The sequence below is a fragment of the Alosa sapidissima genome, chromosome 19, assembly GCF_018492685.1.
Source record: "Alosa sapidissima isolate fAloSap1 chromosome 19, fAloSap1.pri, whole genome shotgun sequence".
NCBI classification, from domain to species: Eukaryota; Metazoa; Chordata; class Actinopteri; order Clupeiformes; family Clupeidae; genus Alosa; species Alosa sapidissima.
Window position 1 is genome coordinate 27,340,793 of NC_055975.1, and position 5,000 is coordinate 27,345,792.

At 47.0% G+C, this 5,000-nt stretch overlaps 1 protein-coding gene across 1 annotated transcript in view; it reads left to right on the plus strand.

Annotated features, from left to right (window-relative positions):
- ston2 (stonin 2) overlaps nucleotides 1–5,000 on the plus strand; it is a 37,716-nt gene that overhangs the window by 92 nt on the left and 32,624 nt on the right. The window contains exon 1 of the mRNA XM_042072692.1: nucleotides 1–222. This exon is cut by the window's left edge and continues 92 nt beyond it. The gene's annotated coding sequence lies outside the window, so the exon portion shown is untranslated. The remainder of the gene's footprint in view (nucleotides 223–5,000) is intronic.

A 5,000-nucleotide genomic window follows, 5' to 3' on the forward strand; every position in this document is an offset into this window, starting at 1 on the left:
TCGTGGTCCTTCGCTGTTGTCTTTTCGATCGGCGAGTTGAGGAATGTCTAAAACTTTCACTATAGTTAGTTACACTGTTGCCTTTGTGAGCACCTGATGGCCAATCACAACGTGCAAGTGACACCGTATGGCCAATCACGCACAGCAACCACGACTCGTACGGTAGAGAAGATTTCCACCGGGAGAGCGACCAACGATAAACAGACCAATTGTGTGATATCGGTATGTAATATAGGTGTAATGTGCGTGCATGAGTGTGTGTTCCTTAGTGTTGTAACTTTTAGAATGTCTCTTTTCAGCTACTCTGAACGCTGAACTCCACGCACGTTACAGTGTAGCGTGAGAGACTACGGACAGGCAACAGGTTGTTGTTGTTTAATATTGGGTTGTGAATCCTTTTATTTATGGTGATTTTCGCCATCATAACATATGCATTCAACTGTAATATTTCATTTAAGGATTCATTTGACTCTTTTAAATGTAGGGATAAATAGAATTAATATTTTATTGTCGTGACTAAACTGTTCTAATATCCCCGGATAGTTTTGCTTGTGTCTTATTTTGATCTTATAATCATGATGGTCTTTTTCATTGTTGTTGTTGTTGTGTGAGTGTGTGTGTGTGTGTGTGTGTGTGTGTGTGGTTTGAATGAACTGCTTATGTATACAAACTTGTTTAATAATAACAAAGGAATAACAACAACTGAATCAAGTCAAGCATACGCATTTAGTTACTGCAAGTAGCCTACGCTACATTGCGCGTGCTCCTGTGGTGGCTGATGTACAGTCCCTAGGTTACCCTCTTCTCTCCGTCGCTCTGTCTGTGTAGCCTAGTTGACAGTAGTGGTGGGACTGGGACAGCATAGCAGAGAGAGTTTTTCATTGGCACAGTCGGTGTTTGTATTAAGCCGTAGCTAGCACATGGCGGACGCAGCATCAAGAGGATCTGCTCAAGCGCTGAGTCACCGCTGGGAAGCGGTCCAAACACCGGACAGGCTGAAGCTTTTCCCCGTGAAGCCATCCATCTCTTTGCGGTGACACACCCCTCTGTGCGCCGCCTCCGCCCAGCATATGTTGTTATTCTGCGTTTGAATCGATTACCGCAAAAGAAAGTAGTACTATTTACAGTCACTGACCACCAGAATGAGGTTAATCTATTGACTCAGGGCATTTTCACTGTCATTGGGTTGAACCTGAAGGATCGTATGGCTTTGCACACACAGAACTCGATATTTAATGCCAATTGTATGATCTTGGGGAAGACTAGAAGGAACAGTGATGTCATAAGATGGATGGCATGGTTCCATGGAATCCACATTGTATGAATAGTGCTTTGGGTGTCCAGTCCCCATATCCTCTTCCTGCTGTTTATAATCATTTGAGGTATTATTGCAGTGGTGACAGATTCCATTTACCTATATGGTCTTCATCAAGAAAGTGATGGCCTGATGGGTTTCTTCCTGATTGCAGTCGCTCACTTTCGGATGTCTTAGGATGGGATATCCACGACCAGTGGGCCGCGGCTGAAGTGGCCTTGAGCAAGGCACCTAACCCCTCACTGCTCCCCGAGCGCCGCCATTGTAGCAGGCAGCTCACTGCGCCGGGATTAGTGTGTGCTTCACCTCACTGTGTGTTCACTGTGTGCTGTTTGTGTTTCACTAATTCACCGATTGGGTTAAATGCAGAGACCAAATTTCCCTCACGGGATCAAAAACGTATATATACTTATACTTATATATATATACCACAAATAGTGCAATCATACAATCAATGAGAGCATGTGGTTATAAATTCTTTGATGCTTCAGTTGCTTTTCTGGACCAGTAAGTGACATTTGGGTAATTTTCTGCGGCACATCTGATGATCTCTCACGGCACACTAGTGTGCCCCGGCACAGTGGTTGAAAAACACTGCTATACAGTATTAGTCACACTCACAAACATATGGCTGATCGAAGGTGGCAGAATCACAGTTGGAATGTTTTGATGCCAGGGTGCCATGCGCTCCTCAGACGAACGACGTCTAGCTCTACCACCGGTACGCTCAAGCCAATCCAAACTTTTCTCATCTGTTGTTCCTCGTTGGTGGAACACACTGCCAGCTCCTACAAGGGCAGAGACATCCTTCTCCATATTCAGAAAACTCCTGAAGACCCAGCTCTTTAGAGAACATCTCCTCTCATAGCAACACTTACAACAAGTCTTACTGATCCTAGCACTCACCAGTCATCTCAAACTGACAAGTAACTGTTAAAAACAGCACTCACTGATGCACTTATTCTTACTGTACTCTAATGTTTTTAAATTGTCCTAAAATTGTTGAGAACTGCTCTAAAACTTAAACTGTTTACTATGTTGTTAGTCGCTTTGGCTAAAAAGCGTCAGCCAAATGTAATGTAATGTAATGGTGATAGAACACTTTTGATGACATTGTGATAGAACACTTTTGATGCCATGGTGATACAGTAGATTTCAGACCCACAGGCACAGCGGGGGTGCTGAGACGGAGAGTGTGCATGTGCAGACATGTCGGGTGTGTTTGTGCGTTTACTCCAAAACGTGGCTATAGCCTGATGTGGTGGGTGGGTGAGTGTGTGTGTGTGTGTGTGTGTGTGTGTGTGTGTGTGTGTGTGTGCGGTTTTCAGTAGCGTCAACATTTTCATAAATAGCTTCATCGTCTTGTTCTCAAGCATACCATTCCGTTTGTATTTCTTTAACAGACAAACAGGCATTCGTTGATAGTTTTCTGTGCGGAGCACGACCAGCAAGAGCAGACGTGGTGGAGCGCTCAGCCCTTGGGTGTAGTTGTGATGAGATTGAGAAGCATGGTTGCTGCTGCCGCATGGTGGTGATGAGGGGATGAGGGAATCCATGAGGGCGAGGGGGGAGTGTGCAGGGTGTCCCGTGGGGAAGACGGAGCATCCACAGCAGCACTCAGGAACAACATGTGCATCTATTCATTTAGCAGACGCTGCTATCCAAAACAACTTACAAAATTAGGAATAACATTCAAGCTACATTGCAAAGGAGACCCGACAATGAGACCCTGGTGCAGCCGTGGCCTACTGGTTAGGGGCAGCCGTGGCCTACTGTTTAGGGGCAGCCGTGGCCTACTGGTTAGGGCTTCGGGCTTGTAACCGAGTGGTCGCCCGTTCGATCCCCGACCAGTAGGAAACATGTGGGTGGGGAAAGTGGTTGAGCACTGCTCTCCTATGCCCACATCCACGGCTGAAGTGCCCTTGAGCAAGGCACCTAACCCCTCACTGCTCTTGAATTTCCCCTTGGGGATCAATAAAGTATCTATCTATCTATCTCCCCGAGCACTGCTTTGGCTTAGTGTGTGCTTCACCTCACTGTGTGTTTCACGAATTCACAGATGGGATACATGCAGAGGCCAAATTTCCCTCACAGAATTAAAAGAGTATCTATACTTATTTATACAATAGAGGATGGGAGGATGCAGAAGTGAAAGTGTAGTCGAAAGAGACAGTGGTAGAAGGAAATAGAAGTTATGTTAGATGTGTTAATAGAGCAGGTCCTTACACGTCAACAGCAGCAGCCACCGCCACCACAGCCAAAGAGAACAGAAACAGCGTGCTTTTTTATCTGTTGGGGCACACCAAGTCAGAGTCCATTTCCTGTGGCGCTGTGCTGACTCTTCCTGTCGGATCTGTAGCGCTGGGGACAGGATGGTACCCCGCTCTGCCCCCTGCTGGCCAGAGTGAAACCTGCCACCAGCGTGGCTTTCAAGTGACGAGTGTTGTTTCCTCTCCCGGGTTCTTGTGTCGTGTCTCGTCCACTACACCCCTCAGACACTGGTGTGTGTGTGTATTTTTGTGTATTTGTGTGTGTGTGTGTATATGTGTGTGAGTTTGTCTGTGTGTGTGTGTGTGTGTACTTGTGTGTGTGTGTCTGTATGTATGTGTGTGTGTGTGTGTGTGAGTGAGTGAGTGTGTGTGCATGTGTGTGTGCTTGTGTTTGTGTGTGTGTGTGTGTGAAGCAGTGAGGGGTAGGCACACAGAGTTGTGCTGGCTGGTCTGTGTGTTTTTAGGGAAGCCTTTATCACACAGTGACACTGTCTTCCTGTAGCCTTGACTTGTCCTGTCAAAGCGGCTGGAAAACTGAAAACTGACCACTGCGCAGTGACCTTGGTTCTGTAAATAGTGTGTGTGAGAGAGAGAGAGCAATAATGTGTGTGTGTGTGTGTGTGTGTGTGTGTGTGTGTGTGTGTGTGTGTGAGAGAGAGATAGAGCAAGAATGTGTGTGTGTGTGTGTGTGTGTGTGTGAGAGAGAGAGAGAGAGACGAATGTGTGTACGAGAGAGAGAGAGAGCAAGAATGAGTGTGTGTGTGTGTGTGAGAGAGAGAGGATGAGAGAGAGAATGACCTGCTACTGTTCCTGCTGGGTAGACCGTAGACCTCCCATGGGCAGTGTGTTTCCAGTCTCTGTGACATACCCTCCCTCCCAGCGAAAATACCCCTTTTCATGGAGATGTTTTTGTGCTCTGGTGCGTGCTGCGGTTTGTTACAGTTTTGTTCTGGCTCTACCCTGGATGTGGGATTCTTACTTCTGTTTTTGTTGTGCAGAGATAAGTTAAAAAAAGACGCGTTGCGTGATGCCCAGCTCGGTGCAATGCCGTGTGCAATACCCTGTCCACTTGGACTCCTCCTCCGTCGGATTCATTTACTGCAGTTACCTACATCACCTTGCGCTCATCATGTGAGTTGAAAGGCAGTGAATGGAACAAGTACATGCAGTGGCAGAGGCACAGTTGAAGCTGAGGTAGCTGTTGATGCTGGAGCGGATGCCAGATTTGGCTTGGAACTGGGCCGGATCAGGGCCGGATTTGGCACAGAACTGCTCTGGATTTGGCACAGAACTGCCCCAGATTTGGCACTGAAGTGGGCCGGGTCAGGGCCAGGCTGGTCTCTGAGGTGGCTACAAATTGGCGATGAACGATGGTGAGGATCTTGCTCCAAAGACAGTGGGACCTAAAGAGAGAG